The sequence below is a fragment of the Oncorhynchus kisutch genome, unplaced genomic scaffold (genome assembly GCF_002021735.2).
Source record: "Oncorhynchus kisutch isolate 150728-3 unplaced genomic scaffold, Okis_V2 scaffold1016, whole genome shotgun sequence".
NCBI lineage: Eukaryota > Metazoa > Chordata > Actinopteri > Salmoniformes > Salmonidae > Oncorhynchus > Oncorhynchus kisutch.
Genome location: NW_022262961.1, coordinates 83,446 through 99,543, shown reverse-complemented (window position 1 = coordinate 99,543; position 16,098 = coordinate 83,446). Strand labels below are relative to the sequence as shown.

At 42.3% G+C, this 16,098-nt stretch overlaps 1 long non-coding RNA gene across 1 annotated transcript; it reads left to right on the top strand.

Annotated features, from left to right (window-relative positions):
• The first annotated feature begins 317 nt into the window (after positions 1-317).
• LOC116364168 (uncharacterized) lies at positions 318-14,459 on the top strand. Its single transcript, XR_004207931.1, has 3 exons — positions 318-469; positions 5,686-5,804; positions 14,341-14,459. It is a non-coding gene; the product is annotated as an uncharacterized LOC116364168 (long non-coding RNA).
• Positions 14,460-16,098: the final 1,639 nt, after the last annotated feature.

Sequence of the window (16,098 nt, the reverse complement as noted above, 5' to 3'; positions counted from 1 at the left end):
TCCACAATTCCAATCCAGTCGGTGTCAGACATCACAATGCCATGAAAACTAACGATAGAGCTAAATGACCATTCCTGAGTGTTAAAAACCTACATTCAGTTACAAGTCGTTTACTTGACAAGTCCTGTCGAGGCAAAGTGCCTGAGGGTTTTTGTCGAATTCACCCCTCCCGTTTCGCTCCCGTCCTCCTGTTCAGCAGCAATGGTCGATTTTTTTCTCCCTTTCCCCCCCGTCAGTCCACAGGATGAAATGAGGTGAAGGAAGGAAGGAGAGAGAGAAGTAGAGGGGGATGAATAGCCGAAGGGATGGGTGAATAACGACGCAAGAAAACACCCACCCCCAGTTTTAGTCTGGACTGACTGACGGAATAGTTGACTGAGAGAGGCTGAAACAAACCAGGGAGACAGACATACACTCTGGGGATTGAGAGGATCCGTGGGAAATAGGAGCGTTTAGGATTTGATGACTTGTGAGTTATGATTGCTATTTCATTAATTCAGTATGGAATTTGTTTTGTTTCGAGTGCTTAGCCTATATTTATTATGGTCATTTACACGCTCTCAAAGGCAATCAATTGGATAGGTTGACTTGATCAAATATACTGATAAATTACCAAATTAATTGTAAACGAATTGAAAAGTTCTAGAATGTAACTAAACTTGTGGGCAATCTTCTCATCAGTTTCCTGTCGGGTGCACAAGTTAACAATTAACTTTTGAAGTAGGCACTGTGAGAGTTGCACAACTGGAGTAATTTAAGCCATTCAAATGTTTTTTTGTGTGCCTATAAATCAAGTCAGAAATATTTGTTTATGTATTATTAACTATCATTATTATGGTCTTCGTGGAATGTTATTATTGTAAATACAAAAAAACAACGAAATATTTCTATTTTCCGGTTGTTTCCAGGGCGACAAGATGCGTTTGTCCCTATCGCATATTCTATTGACGTGTAGGCTACATACTTCAGATTGATGAGGTTTCTTTTGATTGGACTGCGTTTAGGGATTACTACTTCACGAGTTTCATCAGCAGTTTCAGCTTTCAAATTGAATGTGCTGCTTTGGTGTATACTTCCTCTTTTGAAGAATAATTGGCCATAAGGGTTTACAAGTAGGGGAGAAAAAAAACATCCAATGTTGTCAGCAAATAGTTCCTTCCCATAGGACACAAACTGGTTGAATCAACGCCGTTTCCACGTCATTTAAACAACAATAAACAAACGCGATGAAATTGAAACAAAGTGGGAACCTGTCATGGAACTGTAAAACAACAACGTAATTTTTTCACCGACCGTTAACCTAAATCTAATGACAATATATTTATTGGGTTTTGGTTCAATTGTATTGCATAAGTATAGCAAATAATGGTTTTGAAGAAAACATTTATGCTTTTGCTTGTATAAATAGTTTAAATGTCTAAATGATATCTCTGTCATGAAGTCAATGTCCAGGTTTAGTTTGATGGACACAGATACCAGGATTATTAAAATGTACAGTATCTCTGTATATAAAGACACATTTTGACACGTTATTCACTTATGTCCAGGGATGTTGATTGGAAATCTATTTTCATCATCATGCTGTTTGAGTATGATGAATGCATTGAATATAGTCATAGAACAAAAATGTACACAAGTGAGTAAAGCTGGGTCATTTTCAGCCTACTTGCAGTAGTCCTATGTGGCAGTATTGTACTAGCTTCCTCCATTCCTGTGCTGCGGTTACAATCTGCCTGTCTAGTCAAAGCCTTAATGATGAGTGACAGACAAGTTGAGCTCTGCTTGTTCTCAATGTCAACAATGGCACTCAGGAAATGTTCTCTTGTGCCTGTCTGTCAAAATGTAACAAAGTCCTCTACTGTTCTGTTTCCAACTTCCCATTCTGAAAGTGACTCTCATCTTTCCCTTTTCCCCTCACTCCCTTCTGCCTGCCCCCACTTGAGACTGGCTGGGCCTCGACACTGAAAAAGCCCGATAGCTATGGACGTCTGTTACTACTCAATGCTGGTCTCTCTCTCTCTCTCTCTCTCAATTTAAATTTTCAATTTAGAGGCTTTATTGGCATGGGAAACATATGTTACCATTGCCAAAGCAAGTAAACACTCACTCTCATATACTCTCTCTCTCTCTCTCTCGCTCTCTTCTCTCATTCTGTGTCTCTGTGTCCTCCTCTCTCTCTCTCTCTCATTCTGTGTCCTCTCTCTCTCTCATTCTGTGTCCTTCTTCCCTCTCTCTCTCTTCTCTCTCTCTCTCTCTCTCTCTCTCTCTCTCTCTCTCTCTCTCTCTCTCATTCTGTCCCTCTCTCTCTCTCTTCTCTCTCTCTCTCTCTCTCTCTCTCTCTCTCATTCTGTCCTTCTCTCTCTCTCTCTCTCTCTCTCCTCTCTCTCTCTCTCTCTCTCTCTCTCTCTCTCTCTCTCTCATTCGGTGTCCTTCTCCTCTCTCTCTCTCTCTCTCTCTCTCTCTCTCTCTCTCAATTCAATTCAATTCAATTCAATTCAAGGGGCTTTATTGGCATGGGAAACATGTATTAACATTGCCAAAGCAAGTGAGGTAGATAATATACAAAAGTGAAACAAACAATAAAATTAACAGTAAACACACATACAGAAGTTTCAAAACAATAAAGGCATTACAAATGTCATATTATATATATATACAGTGTTGTAACAATGTACAAATGGTTAAAGTACACAAGGGAAAATAAATAAGCATAAATATGGGTTGTATTTACAATGTGTTTGTTCTTCACTGGTTGCCCTTTTCTTGTGGCAACAGGTCACACATCTTACTGCTGTGATGGCACACTGTGGAATTTCACACAGTAGATATGGGAGTTTATCAAAATTGGATTTGTTTTTGAATTCTTTGTGTAATCTGAGGGAAATATGTCTCTCTAATATGGTCATACATTGGGCAGGAGGTTAGGAAGTGCAGCTCAGTTTCCACCTCATTTTGTGGGCAGTGAGCACATAGCCTGTCTTCTCTTGAGAGCCATGTCTGTCTACGGCGGCCTTTCTCAATAGCAAGGCTATGCTCACTAAGTCTGTACATAGTCAAAGCTTTCCTTAAGTTTGGGTCAGTCACAGTGGACAGGTATTCTGCTGCTGTGTACTCTCTGTGTAGGGTCAGTCACAGTGGTCAGGTATTCTGCCGCTGTGTACTCTCTGTTTAGGGTCAGTCACAGTGGTCAGGTATTCTGCCGCTGTGTACTCTCTGTTTAGGGTCAAATAGCGTTCTAGTTTGTTCTGTTTTTTTGGTTAATTCTTTCCAATGTGTCAAGTAATTATCTTTTTGTTTTCTCATGATTTGGTTGGGTCTAATTGTGCTTCTGTCCTGGGGCTCTGTGGGGTGTGTTTGTGAACAGAGCCCCAGGACCAGCTTCCTTAGGGGACTCTTCTCCAGGTTCATCTCTCTGTAGATGATGGTTTTGTTATGGAAGGTTTGGGAATCGCTTCCTTTTAGGTGGTTGTAAAATTTAACGTCTATGTTGTACACTGAGGATATTTTTGCAGAATTCTGCATGCAGAGTCTCAATTTGGTGTTTGTCCCATTTTGTGAATTCTTGGTTGGTGAGCGGACCCCAGACCTCACAACCATAAAGGGCAATGGGCTCTATGACTGATTCAAGTATTTTTAGCCAAATCCTAATTGGTATGTTGAAATGTATGTTCCTTTTGATGGCATAGAAGGCCCTTCTTGCCTTGTCTCTCAGATCGTTCACAGCTTTGTGGAAGTTACCTGTGGCGCTGATGTTTAGGCCAAGGTATGTATAGTTTTTTGTGTGCTCTAGGGCAACAATATCTAGATGGAATTTGTATTTGTGGTCCTGGCGACTGGACCTTTTTTGGAACACCATTATTTTGGTCTTACTGAGATTTACTGTCAGGGCCCAGGTCTGACAGAATCTGTGCAGAAGATCTAGGTGCTGCTGTAGGCCCTCCTTGGTTGGTGACAGAAGCACCAGATCATCAGCAAACAGTAGACATTTGACTTCGGATTCTAGCAGGGGGAGGCCGGGTGCTGCAGAGTTTTCTAGTGCCCGCGCCAATTCGTTGATATATATGTTGGAAGAGGGTGGGGCTTAAGCTGCATCCCTGTCTCAACCCACGACCCTGTGTGAAGAAATGTGTGTGTTTTTTGCCAATTTTAACCTCACACTTGTTGTTTGTGTACATGGATTTTATAATGTTGTATGTTTTACCCCCAACACCACTTTCCATCAATTTGTATAGCAGACCCTCATGCCAAATTGAGTCAAAGTTTTTTTTTTAAATCAACAAAGAGAGAGAAGACTTTGCCTTTGTTTTGGTTTGTTTGATTGTCAATTAGGGTCTGCAGGGTGAATACATGGTCTGTTGTACGGTAATTTGGTAAAAAAACAATTTGACATTTGCTCATTACATTGTTTTCATTGAGGAAATGTACGAGTCTGCTGTTAATGATAATGCAGAGGATTTTCCCAAGGTTACTGTTGACGCATATTCCACGGTAGTTATTGGGGTCAAATTTGTCTCCACTTTTGTGGATTGGGGTGATCAGTCCTTGGTTCCAAATATTGGGGAAGATGCCAGAGCTAAGGATGGAGTTTTAGTATAGCCAATTGGAATTTGTTGTCTGTATATTTGATCATTTCATTAAGGTTACCATCACCACAGGCCTTTTTGGGTTGGAGAGTTTTTATTTTGTCCTGTAACTCATTCAAGGTAATTGGAGAATCCAGTGGGTTCTCTCTCTCTCTCTCATTCTGTGTCCTTCTCTCTCTCTCTCTCTCTCTCTCTCTCTCTCTCTCTCTCTCTCTCTCTCTCTCTGTCTCTCTCTCTCATCACTATTCCTAAAACCTCTTTCTAGCGCTCTCCAAAGCCCACAGCTGTGGCAGTCAGGCAGTGTTAAATAGTCTGTATTTTTCTCCCTCTCCCCGCTAGGTGCAGAAGGAGCATCACAGTTGTAAGGATGCTGATTTAAGGGGCTTTATTGGCATGGGAAACATATGTTACCATTGCCAAAGCAAGTAAACACTCTCATACTCTCTCTCTCTCTCTCTCTCTCTCTCTCTCTCTCATTCTGTCCCTCTGTCCTCTCTCTCTCTCTCTCATTCTGTCCTTCTCTCTCTCTCTCTCTCTCTCTCTCTCTCTCTCTCTCTCTCTCTCTCTCATTCTGTCCTTCTCTCTCTCTCTCTCTCTCTCTCTCATTCTGTCCTTCTCTCTCTCTCTCTCTCTCTGTCTCTCTCTCTCTCTCTCTCTCTCTCTCTCTCTCTCTCTCTCTCTCTCTCTCTCTCATTCTGTCCTTCTCTCTCTCTCTCTCTCTCTCTCTCTCTCTCTCTCTCTCTCTCTGTCTCTCTCTCTCTCTCTCTCTCTCTCTCATTCTGTCCCTCTGTCCTCTCTCTCTCTCTCTCATTCTGTCCTTCTCTCTCTCTCTCTCTCTCTCTCTCTCTCTCTCTCCCTCTCTCTCTCTCTCTCTCTCATTCTGTCCTTCTCTCTCTCTCTCTCTCTCTCTCTCTCTCTCTCTCTCTCATTCTGTCCTTCTCTCTCTCTCTCTCTCTCTCTCTGTCTCTCTCTCTCTCTCTCTCTCTCTCTCTCTCTCTCTCATCACTATTCCTAAAACCTCTTTCTAGCGCTCTCCAAAGCCCACTGCTGTGGCAGTCAGGCAGCATTAAATAGTCAGTATTTTTCTCCCTCTTCCCGCTAGGTGCAGAAGGAGCATCACAGTTGTAAGGATGCTGATTGTAGGACTCCCAATAAGGACGTGGTGTCCTCTGCTCTTCCTGGTGTTGGCTGTACATTTCCCAGCCCCTGCCCAGGGTCAAGGTAAGGGCTACACTGTGACTGGATGATTACCCAAATGCTTCCTTTGGTCGTCTCCTCTGTCAGTTCCTCTTTTGATGTGCAGTTTGGTCCCATTTCATTCCGTCTCTAACTGTACGTGGACGTGACATTTCCACCCCCACACCATGTCTTTGTTTTACATTCAAATAATACAATTTGATTTTTGTTTTGTGTTTGTCATGCTTTTTTTTTGTAAAGAATATTATTTGGGTGTAATCATATACATTTTTTACATGGAGCATAAACCCCAGCCTTATAATGAGATATAAAGGCCCAGTCACAGAAGCACATCTGATTGCTATCATGCTTAGCTGGGCTGCCGACTTGATGTCCCCAAGATGATTGTTTAATCAGTCATCTATCATGCAACAACCTTCACCTGTGGTCAATGGAAGAACCCTGTGGAGGGGGTCTCGTTTGGTCTGGTCTCGTCTGCTCTGGTCTCGTTTGGTCTGGTCTGGTCTGCTCTGGTCTCGTTTGGTCTGGTCTTGTCTGCTCTGGTCTTGGAGACAAACTGGGTTTAAATTCTATTCACAATTATTTCAAATACTTGTTTTATCTGCACTTGATTGAGCCTGCCTGGTTTAATTGGGCAATAGAATAATCTCAAAATGGCAAACCCTCAAACCCATCTGGCACTCTAGGCAGACTCAGTCAACCCCCCCCTCCCCCTCCCCAAATAGTTAAAAGATGTTGAATAGTATGTGAACCCAGGTCTGCTGTGAGCGGATTGGAAAGGGAGAACATTCAGGATCCTATCTGAGGGGGGGGGGGGGGGGGGGTCATATGAAAACGTCCTCCAGGGACACATCAACATTTAATTGGCCTGTCTGTGTGCTGCTTGGATGCAGCTCAGCTCAGCATTCCATCCAGGCCTTGGAGTGAAAAGATCCCAAATGACACCCTATTCCCTATGTAGTGCACTACTTTTAACCAGGACCCATAGGGCTCATCGGGCTCTGGTCAAAAGTAGTGCACTATATAGGGAATAGGGTCCCCATAGGGCTCTGGTCAAAAGTAGTGCACTATATAGGGAATAGGGTTCCATAGGGCTCTGGTCTAAATTAGTGCACTATATAGGGAATAAGGTGCCATTCGGTAGAGTGTGGAGAGTGTGGACTGGTGTGGAGCTGACCTGGGTTCATCTGGTGTGGGAGTGGAGGCTCTGTGGACTGGTGTGGAGCTGACCTGGGTTCATCTGGTGTGGGAGTGGAGGCTCTGTGGACTGGTGTGGAGCTGACCTGGGTTAATCTGGTGTGGGAGTGGAGGCTCTGTGGACTGGTGTGGAGCAGACCTGGGTTCATCTGGTGTGGGAGTGGAGGCTCTGTGGACTGGTGTGGAGCTGACCTGGGTTCATCTGGTGTGGGAGTGGAGGCTCTGTGGACTGGTGTGGAGCAGACCTGGGTTCGATTAGTATTTGTTTTCTTTTCAAATGCCTGGAAAGTTCAGATAAGTTTGCCTGGCGCAGTGGAACCAATGGGACAGTCCCAACTCCTGACAGTGTCATCCCTGTCCATCTGGCAGTCCAGGCAGGCTCAATCAAACCATTAACAAATACTATTTGAACCCAGGTCTGGTGTGAAGAGGGGGATTTCTGGCTCCTGTCTGTGGAGGGTGTATATATAATGTTTATCTGGTCTGCACGTCTCTCCCCCACGGCTACTGACTCCTGTCTGTGGAGGGTGTATATATAATGTTTATCTGGTCTGCACGTCTCTCCCCCACGGCTACTGACTCCTGTCTGTGGAGGGTGTATATATAATGTGTATCTGGTCTGCACGTCTCTCCCCCACGGCTACTGACTCCTGTCTGTGGAGGGTGTATATATAATGTTTATCTGGTCTGCACGTCTCTCCCCCACGGCTACTGACTCCTGTCTGTGGAGGGTGTATATATAATGTATATCTGGTCTGCACGTCTCTCCCCCACGGCTACTGACTCCTGTCTGTGGAGGGTTGTATATATAATATATATCTGGTCTGCACGTCTCTCCCCCACGGCTACTGACTCCTGTCTGTGGAGGGTGTATATATAATGTTTATCTGGTCTGCACGTCTCTCCCCCACGGCTCTCTGCTCGGGTCAAGCTAGGCCACTTACCATTTCCTGTATATATAATACACTGGGAGTTCCATTTGTTTTTAAAAAAGAAGTGATTTTAGGTTATTTCAACCCCCAGTCACCACTGTCTTCCGTCTCCTATTGTAGTGGACACTGGACACAACTAGCTGCTACAACCTGTAACAGAGAACCTCTTTATCTGTCTCTGGTCACCACAGTGTGTTGTCTGGTCAGGCTCTGGGGTCAGTGACATGCTGTTTCATATGACAGAGTCCTTCACTAATGATTCCCTATTGATTCCATGTCTGTCTGTATGGGTCAGCTCCGTGCTGTACTCCAAATGGCATCAGATTAGCTTTTAGTTACCTAATTAGGAAAAAACACGGTGTTTCATTTGAGCATGTTAAAATGTAGATTGGTGAATTTGTATGTGTAGGGAGAGATTCTGATGAGAGTGTCAGAAAAACAGTTCAATAAAACCAAAACAGATGGTTGTGTTTTCATTTACCTGCAACAATTGAGTACACTCTTACAACGAGAGGTTTCAAAAGGGTTCTTCTGCTGTCCCCATAGGAGGACCCTTTTGAGTTCCAGGTAGAACCCTTTTGGTTTTTTGAGACAAGATAGTAGCTACTAAACAATTGGATACCACGAAATGGGGGAGAAAAGGGGAAGGGAAAAAAAGGGTTGTTCGGCTATCCCCATAGGAGAACCCTTTTGGTTCCAGGTAAACCTTTTGAGGTTCCATGCAGAACCCTTTTTTTTCCTTCCCCTTTTCTCCCCCATTTCATGGTGTCCAATTGTTGTAGTAGCTACTATCTTGTCTCATCGCTACAACTCCTGTATGGGCTCGGGAGAGACAAAGGTTGAAAGTCATGCGTCCTCCGATAAACAACCCAACCTAGCCACACTGCTTCTTAAAACGGCGTGCATCCAACCCGGAAGCCAGCCGCACCAATGTGTCGGAGGATACACCGTGCACCTGGCGACCTGGTTAGCGTGCACTGCGCCCGGCCCGCCACAGGAGTCGCTGGTGCGCGATGAGACAAGGACATCCCTACCGACCAAACCGATAGCACCTTTTTTTCTAGGAATGTAGAGTGTCATAATGGCCTGTGTTGTTAATGCTACTGTGTTCATGTTCATTTTAAATCCATGTCTGGGGTTTCATTTAGGCCTGGATGAGTAGAATGAGGAACATATTGACATTCTATGTAAACCTGATTCACATTATCCAAAGAACTCTTGGTCAATATCTCTTCTCTAATCCCCACGTTTGTGGTATTTAACATGACAGTACTCTTAACCAACTTTGACTGAACGGCACCGAATGTATACTGCAGCCTCATTCTCCACATGTTGTGATGGAGGACTAGCAGAACAGAGTCTTAAAATTTAAATACCCTCAGCAGGGATTACCATGCTGGTAACAGATAAATGTTCAAAAAAGATGAAGCTAGGCCTTAGTCAGGTAGGTGAGCAGCGTGCCGAGAGAGGGAAGACAGACAGACAGACATACAGACATACAGACACACAGACAGGTAAAGGGCTCAGAGGATTCAGGGGTAAGTGCTATCTGCCACAACAGAAGAGAGGGGTGAGAGGAGAGAGGGGTGAGAGGAGAGAGGGATGAGAGGAGAGGGATGAGAGATGAGAGAGGGATGAGAGGAGAGAGGGATGAGAGGAGAGGGATGAGGAGAGAGGGGTGAGAGGGATGAGGAGGAGAGAAGGATGAGGAGAGATGAGAGGGGTGAGAGGAAGGGATGAGAGGAGAGGAGAGATAAAACCACTTGAAAGGGCTGCTTGTTTTTGTACTGTTGTCTGTTCTAATGTATATTGTAATGTAACTGTCATGGAGTCACTTTGTGTTTAATCATTGAGAGGTGAGAGAATGGTAGGGAACAGGTGGAGTAATGACATGCTGATAGTCAAGGGTGGATAATGACATGCTGTTAGTCAAGGGTGGATAATGACATGCTGATAGTCAAGGGTGGATAATGACATGCTGATAGCCAAGGGGGAGTAATGACCTGCTGATAGCCAAGGGTGAGTAATGACATGCTGATAGCCAAGGGTGAATAATGACATGCTGATAGCCAAGGGTGAATAATGACATGCTGATAGTCAAGGGGTAATAATGACATGCTGATAGCCAAGGAGATAATAATGACATGCTGATAGCCAAGGAGATAATAATGACATGCTGATAGCCAAGGGGGTAATAATGACATGCTGATAGTCAAGGGTGAATAATGACATACTGATAGCCAAGGGTGAATAATGACATGCTGATAGCCAAGGGTGAATAATGACATGCTGATAGCCAAGGGTGAGTAATGACATGCTGATAGCCAAGGGTGAATAATGACATGCTGATAGCCAAGGGTGAATAATGACATGCTGATAGTCAAGGGGTAATAATGACATGCTGATAGCCAAGGGTGAATAATGACATGCTGATAGCCAAGGGTGAATAATGACATGCTGATAGCCAAGGGTGAACAATGACATGCTGATAGCCAAGGGTGAATAATGACATGCTGATAGCCAAGGGTGGAGTAATGACATGCTGATAGCCAAGGGTGAATAATGACATGCTGATAGCCAAGGGTGAATAATGACATGCTGATAGCCAAGGGTGGATAATGAGATGCTGATAACCAAGGGTGGAGTAATGAAATGCATCACATCATGAAGGAATCCTACAGCTACTGTATTCTTCTGTGGAATCCTCGACTCACAATAGTGTTCCATTGTTCCTCTCGGAATCCTCCACACCCTCGTCCTCACACAGAGCAAATGGACGTATGTGTTCCTATACATTATTCAGATCTCATGTACAGCTGAGTCAGGCTGACAGATGCTCCCATACACTCGAGGGGAAGGGGGGGGGGGGGGGTGATCTACCAGAGGGTTGCTGGCATCAATATCTCAGGTGCCACATACTGCCGATGTTCCCTTGACAGGAACATAACCCCTGCTTCAGTCTCTCCGACGTTACGTGTGTATATCAGCTGGTTGACAAAAGCAGAAGACTAATGTCTATCTGGACTAATAAACATCCTGTCCTCCGTCAACTCAATTCATGTGCAGTGAGTCAGACAATACAAATGGAAAGTACTTAAAGGTGGCAATTTGTGAATTTGTAGCTACTTCTGGCAAGGCAGTTGGTGTTAAATACCTCACATTATATTCACATCTAGTATCCAGTCATTATTTAATTGTCTTTTCTGTTTCCCAGGTGGTTTTAAATACCTCACATTATATTCAGGTTTATAGGAGATGTTTACTGAACACAGAAACAACCCCCAGATGAGTTCCTATCAGGTTTATAGGAGATATTTACTGAACACAGAAACAACCCCCAGATGAGTTCCTATCAGGTTTATAGGAGATATTTACTGAACACTGAAACAACCCCCAGATGAGTTCCTATCAGGTTTATAGGAGATATTTACTGAACACACAAACAACCCCCAGATGAGTTCCTATCAGGTTTATAGGAGATATTTACTGAACACTGAAACAACCCCCAGATGAGTTCCTATCAGGTTTATAGGAGATATTTACTGAACACTGAAACAACCCCAAGATGAGTTCCTATCAGGTTTATAGGAGATATTTACTGAACACACAAACAACCCCAAGATGAGTTCCTATCAGGTTTATAGGAGATATTTACTGAACACACAAACAACCCCCAGATGAGGTCCTATCAGGTTAGTGATCATATACATTTATTTTACCTTTATATAATTCATATATATATATATATTATATATATATTTATTTCTCTAACCTAAAAGTTTCCCTTTATTCTTCATCATTTATTTAAAGCTTATGCCAGATTGTATATAACTTTACATGCCCATATTCTTCCTTATAAACAGCTTCAAGTCCCTATATGGTAGATACTGTAGTATATTCATAGATTTATACAGCTTCAAGTCCCTATATGGTAGATACTGTAGTATATTCATAGATTTATACAGCTTCAAGTCCCTATATGGTAGATACTGTAGTATATTCATAGATTTATACAGCTTCAAGTCCCTATATGGTAGATACTGTAGTATATTCATAGATTTATACAGCTTCAAGTCCCTATATGGTAGATACTGTAGTATATTCATAGATTTATAGGCATGTAAAGATTACATTGCTACCCATTCTTCTACTTGCAAGGAGGAACAAACACCACTGTGTTTGTTGGCCTGGGCATTGAGCCTTGTCTTCTCAACTTCTCAGTGTCTTCTCAACTTCTCCTTGTCTTCTCAACTTCTCAGTGTCTTCTCAACTTCTCATTGTCTTCTCAACTTCTCCTTGTCTTCTCAACTTCTCAGTGTCTTCTCAACTTCTCATTGTCTTCTCAACTTCTCCTTGTCTTCTCATCTTCTCCTTGTCTTATCGTCTTCTCATTGTATTCTCATCTTCTCATTCTATTCTCATCTTCTCATTCTATTCTCATCTTCTCAACTTCTCATTGTCTTCTCAACTTCTCATTGTCTTCTCAACTCAAAAGGTGACAATGTGGTAGTGCTGTTCTGGTGACTAGTTTGTAGTTCAACTAACATAGAATGTTGACCAAGTAAATGTTGAAAGTGCTATGCAACAACCTTATAAATAGTTTTGCGTCAATCTCAGATCGTAGTATTTCACCATACTACTGGAACGTCTGTCCATAGCTGGAGAAAAAAAGAGTACCACTTTACATTTGGTTGTTCTTATTGGCTAGAAGAAACACCATGCTGTTACATGGTACTAAACAGTAAGAGCAGCTTCATGTAAAGAAATAAAGTCACATTCTCTTCCTCATAGCAGCCTGCGTATAGAAACCGCATATAGCATCAATATCTAGCTATAGCCTAGCTGCGCTAACGTAATCCTAAGAGAATGTCTTCCACTGACTGTTCTTTCCATCGGGACAGCAGGTGAATATCTAGCTATAGCCTAGCTGCGCTAACGTAATCCTAAGAGAATGTCTTCCACTGACTGTTCTTTCCATCGGGACGGCAGGTGAAGCTGATTGATTCTCCATCAACTGAGAGATCAAACATTTACTGACTCTTAACAGTCTGCAGCACCTGTCTTTTTGAAAGGAAATGTCGATGCCGTCATCGACTTAGAAACGCTAGCCTGGAATCCCATCTGATTTGCTCTGTTTCACAATGATTTTACATGAAACAAAGTTTATCAGTTGGGATTTCAGGCTATAAAAAAATACCCCCCCCCCCCCCCCCCTCCATCCTTACTAGTTTAAAAATGGTGTCTCAAAAAGTAAGAATATGACTGACATTTAAGAACCCTCTTTGTCTATAACTTTTGTTTGTTTTGCAACATGCTATTGGACAACAATATGCTATTGGACAACAATATGCTATTTTACAGCAATATGTTATTTTACAGCAATATGTTATTCTACAACAATATGCTATTGGACAACAATATGTTATTCTACAACAATATGCTATTCTACAACAATATGTTATTTTACAGCAATATGTTATTTTACAGCAATATGTTATTTTACAGCAATATGTTATTCTACAGCAATATGTTATTCTACAACAATATGTTATTTTACAGCAAAATGTTATTTTACAGCAATATGTTATTCTACAACAATATGCTATTTTACAGCAATATGTTATTTTACAGCAATATGTTATTCTACAGCAATATGTTATTCTACAACAATATGTTATTTTACAGCAATATGTTATTTTACAGCAATATGTTATTCTACAGCAATATGTTATTTTACAGCAATATGTTATTCTACAACAATATGCTATTTTACAGCAATATGTTATTTTACAGCAATATGTCATTCTACAACAATATGCTATTTTACAGCAATATGTTATTTTACAGCAATATGTTATTCTACAACAATATGCTATTGGACAACAATATGTTATTTTACAGCAATATGTTATTCTACAGCAATATGTTATTCTACAGCAATATGTTATTCTACAACAATATGTTATTCTACAACAATATGCTATTGGACAACAATATGTTATTGGACAACAATATGTTATTCTACAACAATATGCTATTCTACAACAATAGGTTTTCTACAACAATATGTTATTCTACAACAATATGTTATCCAATAGGTTTTCCAATATGTTATTGTGTTATACCAGAATGTGTTGTCTTTGTGGACGTCTGTTCAATGTCTGTGTGTGATTAACCTGGCTGATGTGTAGTACCGTAGTGGCACTAACACCTGCTGGGGATTGTATCTGCCTCGCAAATCTTACCATACTCCGTCTGTGGTCCACTACCTTCAATCAGAGTCCTATGGGCCCTGGTCAAAAGTAGTGCACTAAATAGAGAATAGGGTGCTATTTGGGACAAAGTCTGTATTCATCATATTAATCATCAATACTCAAACTGTAACTGAATGAGTCAGTATTAATGATGGGTCTATTGTTGTTCTGTTTCAGTTCCAGCTCCCAGAAGATTACGTTTTAAAGTGCTGGGTACGAGCAAATTACATGTATCCTGGAAAGAGCCGAAAGGGAATGTCGACGGCTATAGAGTTTTATACCAGAGTGAACCAGGTAAGAGTTCTAATCATCTGTCTATGCCTTTAGTTGATGTACGCATTCTACTGTATATAGTTCAGAATAGTAGAAGCTCTGTATCAGTCTGGTCCCATGCTGTATCAGTCTGGTCCCATGCTGTATCAGTCTGGTCCCATGCTGTATCAGTCTGGTCCCATGCTGTATCAGTCTGGTTCCATGCTGTATCAGTCTGGTCCCATGCTGTATGGGCTGTATCAGTCTGGTCCCATGCTGTACCAGTCTGGTCCCATGCTGTATCAGTCTGGTCTCATGCTGTATGGGCTGAATCAGTCTGGTTCCATGCTGTATCAGTCTGGTCCCATGCTGTATCAGTCTGGTCCCATGCTGTATCAGTCTGGTTCCATGCTGTATCAGTCTGGTCCCATGCTGTATCAGTCTGGTCCCATGCTGTATCAGTCTGGTCTCATGCTGTATGGGCTGTATCAGTCTGGTCCCATGCTGTATCAGTCTGGTCTCATGCTGTATGGGCTGTATCAGTCTGGTCCCATGCTGAATCAGTCTGGTTCCATGCTGTATGGGCTGTATCAGTCTGGTCCCATGCTGTATCAGTCTGGTTCCATGCAGTATGGGCTGTATCAGTCTGGTCCCATGCTGTATCAGTCTGGTCCCATGCTGTATCAGTCTGGTCCCATGCTGTATCAGTCTGGTTCCATGCTGTATCAGTCTGGTCCCATGCTGTATCAGTCTGGTCTCATGCTGTATCAGTCTGGTCTCATGCTGTATCAGTCTGGTTCCATGCTGTATCAGTCTGGTCTCATGCTGTATGGGGCTGTATCAGTCTGGTCCCATGCTGTTTCAGTCTGGCTCCATGCTCTATCAGTCTGGTTCCATGAATTATCAGTCTGGTTCCATGAATTATCAGTCTGGTTCCATGCTGTATGGGCTATAGACAAGTCTTCTATTGCTCTGCTGCTACGTCTTCTATTCTTTTACCAACCATTCTAGTTTATGTATTTATTTTTATTTTACCTTTATTTAACCAGGTAGGCAAGTTGAGAACAAGTTCTCATTTACAATTGCGACCTGGCCAAGATAAAGCAAAGCAGTTCGACAGATAAAACGACACAGAGTTACACATGGAGTAAAAACAAACATACAGTCAATAATGCAGTATAAACAAGTCTATATACAATGTGAGCAAATGAGGTGAGAAGGGAGGTAAAGGCAAAAAAGGCCATGATGGCAAAGTAAATACAATATAGCAAGTAAAATACTGGACTGGTAGTTTTGCAATGGAAGAATGTGCAAAGTAGAAATAAAAAATAATGGGGTGCAAAGGAGCAAAATAAATAAATAAATTAAAATTAAATACAGTTGGGAAAGAGGTAGTTGTTTGGGCTAAATTATAGCTGGGCTATGTACAGGTGCAGTAATCTGTGAGCTGCTCTGACAGTTGGTGCTTAAAGCTAGTGAGGGAGATAAGTGTTTCCAGTTTCAGAGATTTTTGTAGTTCGTTCCAGTCATTGGCAGCAGAGAACTGGAAGGAGAGGCGGCCAAAGAAAGAATTGGTTTTGGGGGTGACTAGAGAGATAAACCTGCTGGAGCGTGTGCTACAGGTGGGAGATGCTATGGTGACCAGCGAGCTGAGATAAGGGGGGACTTTACCTAGCAGGGTCT